Source organism: Heterodontus francisci, unplaced genomic scaffold (genome assembly GCF_036365525.1).
Source record: "Heterodontus francisci isolate sHetFra1 unplaced genomic scaffold, sHetFra1.hap1 HAP1_SCAFFOLD_673, whole genome shotgun sequence".
Lineage (NCBI taxonomy): Eukaryota > Metazoa > Chordata > Chondrichthyes > Heterodontiformes > Heterodontidae > Heterodontus > Heterodontus francisci.
The window spans coordinates 452,475-471,066 of record NW_027140392.1 but is presented as its reverse complement, the minus strand read 5'-3'; positions in this window follow the sequence as shown (position 1 = coordinate 471,066).

The following is an 18,592-nucleotide window of genomic DNA, read 5'->3' as shown; positions in this document are numbered from 1 at the left end:
TAATTGGATAGTGATTGTTCTGTAGGTGATTTACGGTCAGTCCTTTAATAATTGGACAGTGATTGTTCTGTAGGTGATTTACGGTCAGTCCTTTAATAATTGGATAGTGATTGTTCTGTAGGTGATTTACGGTCAGTCCTTTAATAATTGGACAGTGATTGTTCTGTAGGTGATTTACGGTCAGTCCTTTAATATTTGGACAGTGATTGTTCTGTAGGTGATTTACGGTCAGTCCTTTAATAATTGGACAGTGATTGTTCTGTAGGTGATTTACGGTCAGTCCTTTAATAATTGGATAGTGATTGTTCTGTAGGTGATTTACGGTCAGTCCTTTAATAATTGGATAGTGATTGTTCTGTAGGTGATTTACGGTCAGTCCTTTAATAATTGGACAGTGATTGTTCTGTAGGTGATTTACGGTCAGTCCTTTAATAATTGGACAGTGATTGTTCTGTAGGTGATTTTCGGTCAGTCCTTTAATAATTGGATAGTGATTGTTCTGTAGGTGATTTACGGTCAGTCCTTTAATAATTGGACAGTGATTGTTCTGTAGGTGATTTACGGTCAGTCCTTTAATAATTGGACAGTGATTGTTATGTAGGTGATTTACGGTCAGTCCTTTAATAATTGGACAGTGATTGTTCTGTAGGTGATTTACGGTCAGTCCTTTAATAATTGGATAGTGATTGTTCTGTAGGTGATTTACGGTCAGTCCTTTAATAATTGGACAGTGATTGTTCTGTAGGTGATTTACGGTCAGTCCTTTAATAATTGGACAGTGATTGTTCTGTAAGTGATTTACGGTCAGTCCTTTAATAATAGGACAGTGATTGTTCTGTAGGTGATTTACGGTCAGTCCTTTAATAATTGGACAGTTATTGTTCTGTAGGTGATTTACGGTCAGTCCTTTAATAATTGGACAGTGATTGTTCTGTAGGTGATTTACGGTCAGTCCTTTAATAATTGGACAGTGATTGTTCTGTAGGTGATTTAAGATCAGTCCTTTAATAATTGGACAGTGATTGTTCTGTAGGTGATTTACGGTCAGTCCTTTAATAATTGGACAGTGATTGTTCTGTAGGTGATTTACGGTCAGTCCTTTAATAATTGGACAGTTATTGTTCTGTAGGTGATTTACGGTCAGTCCTTTAATAATTGGACAGTGATTGTTCTGTAGGTGATTTACAGTCAGTCCTTTAATAATTGGACAGTGATTGTTCTGTAGGTGATTTACGGTCAGTCCTTCAATAATTGGATAGTGATTGTTCTGTAGGTGATTTACGGTCAGTCCTTTAATAATTGGACAATGATTGTTCTGTAGGTGATTTACGGTCAGTCCTTTAATAATTGGACAGTGATTGTTCTGTAGGTGATTTACGGTCAGTACTTTAATAATTGGATAGTGATTGTTCTGTCGGTGATTTACGGTCAGTCCTTTAATAATTGGACAGTGATTGTTCTGTCGGTGATTTACGGTCAGTCCTTTAATAATTGGATAGTGATTGTTCTGTAGGTGATTTACGGTCAGTCCTTTAATAATTGGATAGTGATTGTTCTGTAGGTGATTTACTGTCAGTCCTTTAATAATTGGACAGTGATTGTTCTGCAGGTGGTTTACTGTCAGTCCTTTAATAATTGGATAGTGATTGTTCTGTAGGTGATTTACTGTCAGTCCTTTAATAATTGGACAGTGATTGTTCTGTAGGTGATTTACTGTCTGTCCTTTAATAATTGGATAGTGATTGTTCTGTAGGTGATTTACGGTCAGTCCTTTAATAATTGGACAGTGATTGTTCTGTAGGTGATTTACGGTCATTCCTTTAATAATTGGACAGTGATTGTTCTGTAGGTGATTTACTGTCAGTCCTTTAATAATTGGACAGTGATTGTTCTGTAGGTGATTTACTGTCAGTCCTTTAATAATTGGATAGTGGTTGTTCTGTCGGTGATTTACTGTCAGTCCTTTAATAATTGGATAGTGATTGTTCTGTAGGTGATTTACGGTCAGTCCTTTAATAATTGGATAGTGATTGTTCTGTAGGTGATTTACTGTCAGTCCTTTAATAATTGGATAGTGATTGTTCTGTAGGTGATTTACTGTCAGTCCTTTAATAATTGGACAGTGATTGTTCTGTTGGTGATTTACGTTCAGTCCTTTAATAATTGGATAGTGATTGTTCTGTAGGTGATTTACGGTCAGTCCTTTAATAATTGGATAGTGATTGTTCTGTAGGTGATTTACGGTCAGTCCTTTAATAATTGGATAGTGGTTGTTCTGTCGGTGATTTACTGTCAGTCCTTTAATAATTGGATAGTGATTGTTCTGTAGGTGATTTACGGTCAGTCCTTTAATAATTGGATAGTGATTGTTCTGTAGGTGATTTACGGTCAGTCCTTTAATAATTGGATAGTGATTGTTCTGTAGGTGATTTACGGTCAGTCCTTTAATAATTGGATAGTGGTTGTTCTGTCGGTGATTTACTGTCAGTCCTTTAATAATTGGATAGTGATTGTTCTGTAGGTGATTTACGGTCAGTCCTTTAATAATTGGATAGTGATTGTTCTGTAGGTGATTTACTGTCAGTCCTTTAATAATTGGATAGTGATTGTTCTGTAGGTGATTTACTGTCAGTCCTTTAATAATTGGACAGTGATTGTTCTGTTGGTGATTTACGGTCAGTCCTTTAATAATTGGATAGTGATTGTTCTGTAGGTGATTTACGGTCAGTCCTTTAATAATTGGATAGTGATTGTTCTGTAGGTGATTTACGGTCAGTCCTTTAATAATTGGATAGTGATTGTTCTGTAGGTGATTTACGGTCATTCCTTTAATAATTGGATAGTGATTGTTCTGTAGGTGATTTACGGTCATTCCTTTAATAATTGGATAGTGATTGTTCTGTAGGTGATTTACGGTCAGTCCTTTAATAATTGGATAGTGATTGTTCTGTAGGTGATTTACGGTCATTCCTTTAATAATTGGATAGTGATTGTTCTGTAGGTGATTTACGGTCAGTCCTTTAATAATTGGATAGTGATTGTTCTGTAGGTGATTTACTGTCAGTCCTTTAATAATTGGATAGTGATTGTTCTGTAGGTGATTTACTGTCAGTCCTTTAATAATTGGACAGTGATTGTTCTGTAGGTGATTTACGGTCAGTCCTTTAATAATTGGACAGTGATTGTTCTGTAGGTGATTTACGGTCATTCCTTTAATAATTGGATAGTGATTGTTCTGTAGGTGATTTACGGTCAGTCCTTTAATAATTGGATAGTGTTTGTTCTGTAGGTGATTTACGGTCATTCCTTTAATAATTGGATAGTGATTGTTCTGTTGGTGATTTACGGTCAGTCCTTTAATAATTGGATAGTGATTGTTCTGTAGGTGATTTACGGTCAGTCCTTTAATAATTGGACAGTGATTGTTCTGTAGGTGATTTACTGTCAGTCCTTTAATAATTGGATAGTGATTGTTCTGTAGGTGATTTACTGTCAGTCCTTTAATAATTGGACAGTGATTGTTCTGTAGGTGATTTACGGTCAGTCCTTTAATAATTGGACAGTGATTGTTCTGTTGGTGATTTATGGTCAGTCCTTTAATAATTGGACAGTGATTGTTCTGTAGGTGATTTACGGTCAGTCCTTTAATAATTGGACAGTGATTGTTCTGTAGGTGATTTACGGTCAGTCCTTTAATAATTGGATAGTGATTGTTCTGTAGGTGATTTACTGTCAGTCCTTTAATAATTGGATAGTGATTGTTCTGTAGGTGATTTACGGTCAGTCCTTTAATAATTGGATAGTGATTGTTCTGTAGGTGATTTACTGTCAGTCCTTTAATAATTGGACAGTGATTGTTCTGTTGGTGATTTACGGTCAGTCCTTTAATAATTGGATAGTGATTGTTCTGTAGGTGATTTACGGTCAGTCCTTTAATAATTGGATAGTGATTGTTCTGTAGGTGATTTACGGTCAGTCCTTTAATAATTGGATAGTGATTGTTCTGTAGGTGATTTACGGTCAGTCCTTTAATAATTGGTCAGTGATTGTTCTGTTGGTGATTTACGGGCAGTCCTTTAATAATTGGACAGTGATTGTTCTGTCGGTGATTTACCGTCAGTCCTTTAATAATTGGATTGTGATTGTTCTGTAGGTGATTTACGGTCAGTCCTTTAATAATTGGATAGTGATTGTTCTGTAGGTGATTTACGGTCAGTCCTTTAATAATTGGACAGTGATTGTTCTGTAGGTGATTTACGGTCAGTCCTTTAATAATTGGACTGTGATTGTTCTGTAGGTGATTTATGGTCAGTCCTTTAATAATAGGACAGTGATTGTTCTGTAGGTGATTTATGGTCAGTCCTTTAATAATTGGATAGTGATTGTTCTGTCGGTGATTTACGGTCAGTCCTTTAATAATTGGATAGTGATTGTTCTGTAGGTGATGTACGGTCAGTCCTTTAATAATTGGACAGTGATTGTTCTGTAGGTGATTTACGGTCAGTCCTTTAATAATTGGACAGTGATTGTTCTGTAGGTGATTTACGGTCAGTCCTTTAATAATTGGACAGTGATTGTTCTGTCGGTGATTTACAGTCAGTCCTTTAATAATTGGACAGTGATTGTTATGTAGGTGATTTACGGTCAGTCCTTTAATAATTGGACAGTGATTGTTCTGTAGGTGATTTACGGTCAGTCCTTTAATAATTGGACAGTGATTGTTCTGAAGGTGATTTATGGTCAGTCCTTTAATAATTGGACAGTGATTGTTCTGTAGGTGATTTACGGTCAGTCCTTTAATAATTGGACAGTGATTGTTCTGTATGTGATTTACGGTCAGTCCTTTAATAATAGGACATTGATTGTTCTGTAGGTGATTTACGGTAAGTCCTTTAATAATTGGACAGTGATTGTTCTGTAGGTGATTTATGGTCAGTCCTTTAATAATTGGACAGTGATTGTTCTGAAGGTGATTTATGGTCAGTCCTTTAATAATTGGACAGTGATTGTTCTGTAGGTGATTTACGGTCAGTCCTTTAATAATTGGACAGTGATTGTTCTGTAGGTGATTTACGGTCAGTCCTTTAATAATTGGATAGTGATTGTTATGTAGGTGATTTACGGTCAGTCCTTTAATAATTGGACAGTGATTGTTCTGTAGGTGATTTACGGTCAGTCCTTTAATAATGGGACAGTGATTGTTCTGTAGGTGATTTATGGTCATTTCTTTAATAATTGGACAGTGATTGTTCTGTAGGTGATTTACAGTCAGCCCTTTAATAATTGGACAGTGATTGTTCTGTAGGTGATTTATGGTCAGTTCTTTAATAATTGGACAGTGATTGTTCTGTAGGTGATTTACGGTCTGTCCTTTAATAATTGGACAGTGATTGTTCTGTAGGTGATTTACGATCTGTCCTTTAATAATTGGACAGTGATTGTTCTGTAGGTGATTTACGGTCAGTTCTTTAATAATTGGACAGTGATTGTTCTGTAGGTGATTTACGGTCTGTCCTTTAATAATTGGACAGTGATTGTTCTGTAGGTGATTTACGGTCAGTTCTTTTATAATTGGACAGTGATTGTTCTGTAGGTGATTTACAGTCTGTCCTTTAATAATTGGACAGTGATTGTTCTGTAGGTGATTTACGGTCAGTCCTTTAATAATGGGACAGTGATTGTTCTGTAGGTGATTTATGGTCAGTTCTTTAATAATTGGACAGTGATTGTTCTGTTGGTGATTTACGGTCAGTCCTTTAATAATTGGATAGTGATTGTTCTGTCGGTGATTTACGGTCAGCCCTTTAATAATTGGACAGTGATTGTTCTGTCGGTGATTTACGGTCAGTTCTTTAATAATTGGACAGTGATTGTTCTGTAGGTGATTTACGGTCAGTTCTTTAATAATTGGACAGTGATTGTTCTGTAGGTGATTTACAGTCAGTCCTTTAATAATTGGACAGTGATTGTTCTGTAGGTGATTTACGGTCAGTCCTTTAATAATTGGACAGTGATTGTTCTGTAGGTGATTTACGGTCAGTCCTTTAATAATTGGACAGTGATTGTTCTGTAGGTGATTTACGGTCTGTCCTTTAATAATTGGACAGTGATTGTTCTGTAGGTGATTTACGGTCAGTCCTTTAATAATTGGACAGTGATTGTTCTGTAGGTGATTTACGGTCAGTCCTTTAATAATTGGGCAGTGATTGTTCTGTAGGTGATTTATGGTCATTCCTTTAATAATTGGACAGTAATTGTTCTGTAGGTGATTTACGGTCAGTCCTTTAATAATTGGACAGTGATTGTTCTGTAGGTGATTTACGGTCAGTCATTTAATAATTGGACAGTGATTGTTCTGTAGATGATTTATGGTCATTCCTTTAATAATTGGACAGTGATTGTTCTGTAGGTGATTTACTGTCTGTCCTTTAATAATTGGACAGTGATTGTTCTGTAGTTGATTTACGGTCAGTCCTTTAATAATTGGACAGTGATTGTTCTGTAGGTGATTTACGGTCAGTCCTTTAATAATTGGACAGTGATTGTTCTGTAGGTGATTTATGGTCATTCCTTTAATAATTGGACAGTGATTGTTCTGTAGGTGATTTACGGTCAGTCCTTTAATAATTGGACAGTGATTGTTCTGTAGGTGATTTACGGTCAGTCCTTTAATAATTGGACAGTGATTGTTCTGTAGGTGATTTACGGTCTGTCCTTTAATAATTGGACAGTGATTGTTCTGTAGGTGATTTATGGTCAGTCCTTTAATAATTGGACAGTGATTGTTCTGTAGGTGATTTACGGTCAGTCCTTTAATAATTGGAAGTGATTGTTCTGTAGGTGATTTATGGTCAGTCCTTTAATAATTGGATAGTGATTGTTCTGTTGGTGATTGACGGTCAGTCCTTTAATAATTGGACAGTGATTGTTCTGTAGGTGATTTATGGTCAGTCCTTTAATAATTGAACAGTGATTGTTCTGTAGGTGATTTACGGTCAGTTCTTTAATAATTGGACAGTGATTGTTCTGTAGGTGATTTACGGTCAGTCCTTTAATAATTGGACAGTGATTGTTCTGTAGGTGATTTACGGTCAGTCCTTTAATAATTGACAGTGATTGTTCTGTCGGTGATTTACAGTCAGTCCTTTAATAATTGGACAGTGATTGTTCAGTAGGTGATTTACGGTCAGTCCTTTAATAATTGGACAGTGATTGTTCTGTAGGTGATTTACGGTCAGTCCTTTAATAATTGACAGTGATTGTTCTGTCGGTGATTTACAGTCAGTCCTTTAATAATTGGACAGTGATTGTTCTGTAGGTGATTTACGGTCAGTCATTTAATAATTGGACAGTGATTGTTCTGTAGATGATTTATGGTCATTCCTTTAATAATTGGACAGTGATTGTTCTGTAGGTGATTTATGGTCATTCCTTTAATAATTGGACAGTGATTGTTCTGTAGGTGATTTACGGTCAGTCCTTTAATAATTGGACAGTGATTGTTCTGTAGGTGATTTACGGTCAGTCCTTTAATAATTGGACAGTGATTGTTCTGTAGGTGATTTACGGTCAGTCCTTTAATAATTGGACAGTGATTGTTCTGTAGGTGATTTATGGTCATTCCTTTAATAATTGGACAGTGATTGTTCTGTAGGTGATTTATGGTCATTCCTTTAATAATTGGACAGTGATTGTTCTGTAGGTGATTTACGGTCAGTCCTTTAATAATTGGACAGTGATTGTTCTGTAGGTGATTTACAGTCAGTCCTTTAATAATTGGACAGTGATTGTTCTGTAGGTGATTTACAGTCAGTCCTTTAATAATTGGACAGTGATTGTTCTGTAGGTGATTTACGGTCAGTCCTTTAATAATTGGACAGTGATTGTTCTGTAGGTGATTTACAGTCAGTCCTTTAATAATTGGACAGTGATTGTTCTGTAGGTGATTTATGGTCAGTCCTTTAATAATTGAACAGTGATTGTTCTGTAGGTGATTTACGGTCAGTTCTTTAATAATTGGACAGTGATTGTTCTGTAGGTGATTTACGGTCAGTCCTTTAATAATTGGACAGTGATTGTTCTGTAGGTGATTTACGGTCAGTCCTTTAATAATTGACAGTGATTGTTCTGTCGGTGATTTACAGTCAGTCCTTTAATAATTGGACAGTGATTGTTCAGTAGGTGATTTACGGTCAGTCCTTTAATAATTGGACAGTGATTGTTCTGTAGGTGATTTACGGTCAGTCCTTTAATAATTGACAGTGATTGTTCTGTCGGTGATTTACAGTCAGTCCTTTAATAATTGGACAGTGATTGTTCTGTAGGTGATTTACGGTCAGTCCTTTAATAATTGGACAGTGATTGTTCTGTAGGTGATTTACGGTCAGTCCTTTAATAATTGGATAGTGATTGTTATGTAGGTGATTTACGGTCAGTCCTTTAATAATTGGACAGTGATTGTTCTGTAGGTGATTTACGGTCAGTCCTTTAATAATGGGACAGTGATTGTTCTGTAGGTGATTTATGGTCATTTCTTTAATAATTGGACAGTGATTGTTCTGTAGGTGATTTACAGTCAGCCCTTTAATAATTGGACAGTGATTGTTCTGTAGGTGATTTATGGTCAGTTCTTTAATAATTGGACAGTGATTGTTCTGTAGGTGATTTACGTTCTGTCCTTTAATAATTGGACAGTGATTGTTCTGTAGGTGATTTACGGTCAGTTCTTTAATAATTGGACAGTGATTGTTCTGTAGGTGATTTACGGTCTGTCCTTTAATAATTGGACAGTGATTGTTCTGTAGGTGATTTACGGTCAGTTCTTTTATAATTGGACAGTGATTGTTCTGTAGGTGATTTACGGTCTGTCCTTTAATAATTGGACAGTGATTGTTCTGTAGGTGATTTACAGTCAGCCCTTTAATAATTGGACAGTGATTGTTCTGTAGGTGATTTATGGTCAGTTCTTTAATAATTGAACAGTGATTGTTCTGTAGGTGATTTACGGTCTGTCCTTTAATAATTGGACAGTGATTGTTCTGTAGGTGATTTACGGTCAGTTCTTTAATAATTGGACAGTGATTGTTCTGTAGGTGATTTACGGTCTGTCCTTTAATAATTGGACAGTGATTGTTCTGTAGGTGATTTACGGTCAGTTCTTTTATAATTGGACAGTGATTGTTCTGTAGGTGATTTACGGTCTGTCCTTTAATAATTGGACAGTGATTGTTCTGTAGGTGATTTACGGTCAGTCCTTTAATAATGGGACAGTGATTGTTCTGTAGGTGATTTATGGTCAGTTCTTTAATAATTGGACAGTGATTGTTCTGTTGGTGATTTACGGTCAGTCCTTTAATAATTGGATAGTGATTGTTCTGTCGGTGATTTACGGTCAGCCCTTTAATAATTGGACAGTGATTGTTCTGTCGGTGATTTACGGTCAGTTCTTTAATAATTGGACAGTGATTGTTCTGTAGGTGATTTACGGTCAGTTCTTTAATAATTGGACAGTGATTGTTCTGTAGGTGATTTACAGTCAGTCCTTTAATAATTGGACAGTGATTGTTCTGTAGGTGATTTACCGTCAGTCCTTTAATAATTGGACAGTGATTGTTCTGTTGGTGATTTACGGTCTGTCCTTTAATAATTGGACAGTGATTGTTCTGTAGGTGATTTACGGTCTGTCCTTTAATAATTGGACAGTGATTGTTCTGTAGGTGATTTACGGTCAGTCCTTTAATAATTGGACAGTGATTGTTCTGTAGGTGATTTACGGTCAGTCCTTTAATAATTGGGCAGTGATTGTTCTGTAGGTGATTTATTGTCATTCCTTTAATAATTGGACAGTAATTGTTCTGTAGGTGATTTACGGTCAGTCCTTTAATAATTGGACAGTGATTGTTCTGTAGGTGATTTACGGTCAGTTCTTTTATAATTGGACAGTGATTGTTCTGTAGGTGATTTACGGTCTGTCCTTTAATAATTGGACAGTGATTGTTCTGTAGGTGATTTACGGTCAGTCCTTTAATAATGGGACAGTGATTGTTCTGTAGGTGATTTATGGTCAGTTCTTTAATAATTGGACAGTGATTGTTCTGTTGGTGATTTACGGTCAGTCCTTTAATAATTGGATAGTGATTGTTCTGTCGGTGATTTACGGTCAGCCCTTTAATAATTGGACAGTGATTGTTCTGTCGGTGATTTACGGTCAGTTCTTTAATAATTGGACAGTGATTGTTCTGTAGGTGATTTACGGTCAGTTCTTTAATAATTGGACAGTGATTGTTCTGTAGGTGATTTACAGTCAGTCCTTTAATAATTGGACAGTGATTGTTCTGTAGGTGATTTACGGTCAGTCCTTTAATAATTGGACAGTGATTGTTCTGTAGGTGATTTACGGTCTGTCCTTTAATAATTGGACAGTGATTGTTCTGTAGGTGATTTACGGTCTGTCCTTTAATAATTGGACAGTGATTGTTCTGTAGGTGATTTACGGTCAGTCCTTTAATAATTGGACAGTGATTGTTCTGTAGGTGATTTACGGTCAGTCCTTTAATAATTGGACAGTGATTGTTCTGTAGGTGATTTACGGTCAGTCATTTAATAATTGGACAGTGATTGTTCTGTAGATGATTTATGGTCATTCCTTTAATAATTGGACAGTGATTGTTCTGTAGGTGATTTACGGTCTGTCCTTTAATAATTGGACAGTGATTGTTCTGTAGTTGATTTACGGTCAGTCCTTTAATAATTGGACAGTGATTGTTCTGTAGGTCATTTACGGTCAGTCCTTTAATAATTGGACAGTGATTGTTCTGTAGGTGATTTATGGTCATTCCTTTAATAATTGGACAGTGATTGTTCTGTAGGTGATTTACGGTCAGTCCTTTAATAATTGGACAGTGATTGTTCTGTAGGTGATTTACGGTCAGTCCTTTAATAATTGGACAGTGATTGTTCTGTAGGTGATTTACGGTCTGTCCTTTAATAATTGGACAGTGATTGTTCTGTAGGTGATTTATGGTCAGTCCTTTAATAATTGGACAGTGATTGTTCTGTAGGTGATTTACGGTCAGTCCTTTAATAATTGGACAGTGATTGTTCTGTAGGTGATTTACGGTCAGTACTTTAATAATTGGATAGTGATTGTTCTGTTGGTGATTGACGGTCAGTCCTTTAATAATTGGACAGTGATTGTTCTGTAGGTGATTTACGGTCAGTCCTTTAATAATTGACAGTGATTGTTCTGTCGGTGATTTACAGTCAGTCCTTTAATAATTGGACAGTGATTGTTCTGTAGGTGATTTACGGTCAGTCATTTAATAATTGGACAGTGATTGTTCTGTAGATGATTTATGGTCATTCCTTTAATAATTGGACAGTGATTGTTCTGTAGGTGATTTACTGTCTGTCCTTTAATAATTGGACAGTGATTGTTCTGTAGTTGATTTACGGTCAGTCATTTAATAATTGGACAGTGATTGTTCTGTAGATGATTTATGGTCATTCCTTTAATAATTGGACAGTGATTGTTCTGTAGGTGATTTACTGTCTGTCCTTTAATAATTGGACAGTGATTGTTCTGTAGTTGATTTACGGTCAGTCCTTTAATAATTGGACAGTGATTGTTCTGTAGGTGATTTACGGTCAGTCCTTTAATAATTGGACAGTGATTGTTCTGTAGGTGATTTATGGTCATTCCTTTAATAATTGGACAGTGATTGTTCTGTAGGTGATTTACGGTCAGTCCTTTAATAATTGGACAGTGATTGTTCTGTAGGTGATTTACGGTCAGTCCTTTAATAATTGGACAGTGATTGTTCTGTAGGTGATTTACGGTCTGTCCTTTAATAATTGGACAGTGATTGTTCTGTAGGTGATTTATGGTCAGTCCTTTAATAATTGGACAGTGATTGTTCTGTAGGTGATTTACGGTCAGTCCTTTAATAATTGGAAGTGATTGTTCTGTAGGTGATTTATGGTCAGTCCTTTAATAATTGGATAGTGATTGTTCTGTTGGTGATTGACGGTCAGTCCTTTAATAATTGGACAGTGATTGTTCTGTAGGTGATTTATGGTCAGTCCTTTAATAATTGAACAGTGATTGTTCTGTAGGTGATTTACGGTCAGTTCTTTAATAATTGGACAGTGATTGTTCTGTAGGTGATTTACGGTCAGTCCTTTAATAATTGGACAGTGATTGTTCTGTAGGTGATTTACGGTCAGTCCTTTAATAATTGACAGTGATTGTTCTGTCGGTGATTTACAGTCAGTCCTTTAATAATTGGACAGTGATTGTTCAGTAGGTGATTTACGGTCAGTCCTTTAATAATTGGACAGTGATTGTTCTGTAGGTGATTTACGGTCAGTCCTTTAATAATTGACAGTGATTGTTCTGTCGGTGATTTACAGTCAGTCCTTTAATAATTGGACAGTGATTGTTCTGTAGGTGATTTACGGTCAGTCCTTTAATAATTGGACAGTGATTGTTCTGTAGGTGATTTACGGTCAGTCCTTTAATAATTGGATAGTGATTGTTATGTAGGTGATTTACGGTCAGTCCTTTAATAATTGGACAGTGATTGTTCTGTAGGTGATTTACGGTCAGTCCTTTAATAATGGGACAGTGATTGTTCTGTAGGTGATTTATGGTCATTTCTTTAATAATTGGACAGTGATTGTTCTGTAGGTGATTTACAGTCAGCCCTTTAATAATTGGACAGTGATTGTTCTGTAGGTGATTTATGGTCAGTTCTTTAATAATTGGACAGTGATTGTTCTGTAGGTGATTTACGGTCAGTTCTTTAATAATTGGACAGTGATTGTTCTGTAGGTGATTTACGGTCTGTCCTTTAATAATTGGACAGTGATTGTTCTGTAGGTGATTTACGGTCAGTTCTTTTATAATTGGACAGTGATTGTTCTGTAGGTGATTTACGGTCTGTCCTTTAATAATTGGACAGTGATTGTTCTGTAGGTGATTTACAGTCAGCCCTTTAATAATTGGACAGTGATTGTTCTGTAGGTGATTTATGGTCAGTTCTTTAATAATTGAACAGTGATTGTTCTGTAGGTGATTTACGGTCTGTCCTTTAATAATTGGACAGTGATTGTTCTGTAGGTGATTTACGGTCAGTTCTTTAATAATTGGACAGTGATTGTTCTGTAGGTGATTTACGGTCTGTCCTTTAATAATTGGACAGTGATTGTTCTGTAGGTGATTTACGGTCAGTTCTTTTATAATTGGACAGTGATTGTTCTGTAGGTGATTTACGGTCTGTCCTTTAATAATTGGACAGTGATTGTTCTGTAGGTGATTTACGGTCAGTCCTTTAATAATGGGACAGTGATTGTTCTGTAGGTGATTTATGGTCAGTTCTTTAATAATTGGACAGTGATTGTTCTGTTGGTGATTTACGGTCAGTCCTTTAATAATTGGATAGTGATTGTTCTGTCGGTGATTTACGGTCAGCCCTTTAATAATTGGACAGTGATTGTTCTGTCGGTGATTTACGGTCAGTTCTTTAATAATTGGACAGTGATTGTTCTGTAGGTGATTTACGGTCAGTTCTTTAATAATTGGACAGTGATTGTTCTGTAGGTGATTTACAGTCAGTCCTTTAATAATTGGACAGTGATTGTTCTGTAGGTGATTTACCGTCAGTCCTTTAATAATTGGACAGTGATTGTTCTGTTGGTGATTTACGGTCTGTCCTTTAATAATTGGACAGTGATTGTTCTGTAGGTGATTTACGGTCTGTCCTTTAATAATTGGACAGTGATTGTTCTGTAGGTGATTTACGGTCAGTCCTTTAATAATTGGACAGTGATTGTTCTGTAGGTGATTTACGGTCAGTCCTTTAATAATTGGGCAGTGATTGTTCTGTAGGTGATTTATTGTCATTCCTTTAATAATTGGACAGTAATTGTTCTGTAGGTGATTTACGGTCAGTCCTTTAATAATTGGACAGTGATTGTTCTGTAGGTGATTTACGGTCAGTTCTTTTATAATTGGACAGTGATTGTTCTGTAGGTGATTTACGGTCTGTCCTTTAATAATTGGACAGTGATTGTTCTGTAGGTGATTTACGGTCAGTCCTTTAATAATGGGACAGTGATTGTTCTGTAGGTGATTTATGGTCAGTTCTTTAATAATTGGACAGTGATTGTTCTGTTGGTGATTTACGGTCAGTCCTTTAATAATTGGATAGTGATTGTTCTGTCGGTGATTTACGGTCAGCCCTTTAATAATTGGACAGTGATTGTTCTGTCGGTGATTTACGGTCAGTTCTTTAATAATTGGACAGTGATTGTTCTGTAGGTGATTTACGGTCAGTTCTTTAATAATTGGACAGTGATTGTTCTGTAGGTGATTTACAGTCAGTCCTTTCATAATTGGACAGTGATTGTTCTGTAGGTGATTTACGGTCAGTCCTTTAATAATTGGACAGTGATTGTTCTGTAGGTGATTTACGGTCTGTCCTTTAATAATTGGACAGTGATTGTTCTGTAGGTGATTTACGGTCTGTCCTTTAATAATTGGACAGTGATTGTTCTGTAGGTGATTTACGGTCAGTCCTTTAATAATTGGACAGTGATTGTTCTGTAGGTGATTTACGGTCAGTCCTTTAATAATTGGACAGTGATTGTTCTGTAGGTGATTTACGGTCAGTCATTTAATAATTGGACAGTGATTGTTCTGTAGATGATTTATGGTCATTCCTTTAATAATTGGACAGTGATTGTTCTGTAGGTGATTTACGGTCTGTCCTTTAATAATTGGACAGTGATTGTTCTGTAGTTGATTTACGGTCAGTCCTTTAATAATTGGACAGTGATTGTTCTGTAGGTCATTTACGGTCAGTCCTTTAATAATTGGACAGTGATTGTTCTGTAGGTGATTTATGGTCATTCCTTTAATAATTGGACAGTGATTGTTCTGTAGGTGATTTACGGTCAGTCCTTTAATAATTGGACAGTGATTGTTCTGTAGGTGATTTACGGTCAGTCCTTTAATAATTGGACAGTGATTGTTCTGTAGGTGATTTACGGTCTGTCCTTTAATAATTGGACAGTGATTGTTCTGTAGGTGATTTATGGTCAGTCCTTTAATAATTGGACAGTGATTGTTCTGTAGGTGATTTACGGTCAGTCCTTTAATAATTGGAAGTGATTGTTCTGTAGGTGATTTATGGTCAGTCCTTTAATAATTGGATAGTGATTGTTCTGTTGGTGATTGACGGTCAGTCCTTTAATAATTGGACAGTGATTGTTCTGTAGGTGATTTATGGTCAGTCCTTTAATAATTGAACAGTGATTGTTCTGTAGGTGATTTACGGTCAGTTCTTTAATGTTTGGACAGTGATTGTTCTGTAGGTGATTTACGGTCAGTCCTTTAATAATTGGACAGTGATTGTTCTGTAGGTGATTTACGGTCAGTCCTTTAATAATTGACAGTGATTGTTCTGTCGGTGATTTACAGTCAGTCCTTTAATAATTGGACAGTGATTGTTCTGTAGGTGATTTACGGTCAGTCCTTTAATAATTGGACAGTGATTGTTCTGTAGGTGATTTACGGTCAGTCCTTTAATAATTGGACAGTGATTGTTCTGTAGGTGATTTACGGTCAGTCCTTTAATAATTGGATAGTGATTGTTCTGCAGGTGATTTACTGTCAGTCCTTTAATAATTGGACAGTGATTGTTCTGTAGGTGATTTACGGTCAGTCCTTTAATAATTGGACAGTGATTGTTCTGTAGGTGATTTACGGTCATTCCTTTAATAATTGGACAGTTATTGTTCTGTAGGTGATTTACGGTCAGTCCTTTAATAATTGGACAGTGATTGTTCTGTAGGTGATTTACGGCCAGTCCTTTAATAATTGGATAGTGATTGTTCTGCAGGTGATTTACTGTCAGTCCTTTAATAATTGGATAGTGATTGTTCTGTAGGTGATTTACGGTCAGTCCTTTAATAATTGGACAGTGATTGTTCTGTAGGTGATTTACCTTCAGTCCTTTAATAATTGGACAGTGATTGTTCTGTAGGTGATTTACGGTCAGTCCTTTAATAACTGGACAGTGATTGTTCTGTAGGTGATTTACTGTCAGTCCTTTAATAATTGGACAGTGATTGTTCTGTAGGTGATTTACCGTCAGTCCTTTAATAATTGGACAGTGTTTGTTCTGTAGGTGATTTACTGTCAGTCCTTTAATAACTGGACAGTGATTGTTCTGTAGGTGATTTACGGTCAGTCCTTTAATAATTGGACAGTGATTGTTCTGTAGGTGATTTACAGTCAGTCATTTAATAATTGGACAGTGATTGTTCTGCAGGTGATTTACTGTCAGTCCTTTAATAATTGGACAGTGATTGTTCTGTGGGTGATTTACGGTCAGTCCTTTAATAATTGGACAGTGATTGTTCTGTAGGTGATTTACGGTCAGTCCTTTAATAATTGTATAGTGATTGTTCTGTAGGTGATTTACGGTCAGTCCTTTATTAACTGAACAGTGATTGTTCTGTTGGTGATTTACGGTCAGTCCTTTAATAATTGGACAGTGATTGTTCTGTAGGTGATTTACCGTCAGTCCTTTAATAATTGGACAGTGATTGTTCTGTAGGTGATTTACCGTCAGTCCTTTAATAATTGGACAGTGATTGTTCTGTAGGTGATTTACGGTCAGTCCTTTAATAACTGGACAGTGATTATTCTGTAGGTGATTTACGGTCAGTCCTTTAATAATTGGACAGTGATTGTTCTGTAGGTGATTTACCGTCAGTCCTTTAATAATTGGACAGTGATTGTTCTGCAGGTGATTTACTGTCAGTCCTTTAATAATTGGACAGTGATTGTTCTGTAGGTGATTTACCGTCAGTCCTTTAATAATTGGACAGTGATTGTTCTGTAGGTGATTTACGGTCAGTCCTTTAATAATTGTATAGTGATTGTTCTGTAGGTGATTTACGGTCAGTCCTTTATTAACTGAACAGTGATTGTTCTGTTTGTGATTTACGGTCAGTCCTTTAATAATTGGACAGTGATTGTTCTGTAGGTGATTTACGGTCAGTCCTGTAATAATTGGATAGTGATTGTTCTGTAGGTGATTTACGGTCAGTCCTTTAATAATTGGATAGTGATTGTTCTGTAGGTGATTTACGGTCAGTCCTTTAATAATTGGACAGTGATTGTTCTGTAGGTGATTTACAGTCAGTCCTTTAATAAATGGACAGTGATTGTTCTGTCGGTGATTTACGGTCAGTCCTTTAATCATTGGACAGTGATTGTTCTGTAGGTGATTTACGGTCAGTCCTTTAATAATAGGACAGTGATTGTTCTGTAGGTGATTTACGGTCAGTCCTTTAATAATTGGACAGTGATTGTTCTGAAGGTGATTTACGGTCAGTCCTTTAATAATTGGACAGTGATTGTTCTGTAGGTGATTTACGGTCAGTCCTTTAATAATAGGACAGTGATTGTTCTGTAGGTGATTTACGGTCAGTCCTTTAATAATTGGACAGTGATTGTTCTGTAGGTGATTTACGGTCAGTCCTTTAATAATTGGACAGTGATTGTTCAGTAGGTGATTTACGGTCAGTCCTTTAAGAATCGGACAGTGATTGTTCTGTAGGTGATTTACGGCCTGTCCTTAAATAATTGGACAGTGATTGTTCTGTAGCTGATTTACGGTCAGTGATTTAATAATTGGACAGTGATTGTTCTGTAGGTAATTTACGGTCAGTCCTTTAATAATTGGATAGTGATTGTTCTGTAGGTGTTTTACGGTCAGTCCTTTAATAATTGGACAGTGATTGTTCTGTAGGTGATTTACGGTCAGTCCTTTAATAATTGGACAGTGATTGTTCTGTAGGTGATTTACGGTCTGTCCTTTAATAATTGGACAGTGATTGTTCTGTAGGTGATTTACGGTCAGTCCTTTCATAATTGACAGTGATTGTACTGTAGGTGATTTACGGTCAGTCCTTTAATAATTGGATAGTGATTGTTCTGTAGGTGATTTACGGTCAGTCCTTTAATAATTGGACAGTGATTGTTCTGTAGGTGATTTACGGTCAGTCCTTTAATAACTGGACAGTGATTGTTCTGTAGGTGATTTACGGTCAGTCCTTTAATAATTGGACAGTGATTGTTCTGTAGGTGATTTACCGTCAGTCCTTTAATAATTGGACAGTGATTGTTCTGCAGGTGATTTACTGTCAGTCCTTTAATAATTGGACAGTGATTGTTCTGTAGGTGATTTACCGTCAGTCCTTTAATAATTGGACAGTGATTGTTCTGTAGGTGATTTACGGTCAGTCCTTTAATAATTGTATAGTGATTGTTCTGTAGGTGATTTACGGTCAGTCCTTTAATAATTGGAGAGTGTTTGTTCTGTAGGTGATTTACGGTCAGTCTTTTAATAATTGGACAGTGATTGTTCTGTAGGTAATTTACGGTCAGTCCTTTAATAATTGTATAGTGATTGTTCTGTAGGTGATTTACGGTCAGTCCTTTAATAATTGTATAGTGATTGTTCTGTAGGTGATTTACGGTCAGTCCTTTAATAATTGGAGAGTGTTTGTTCTGTAGGTG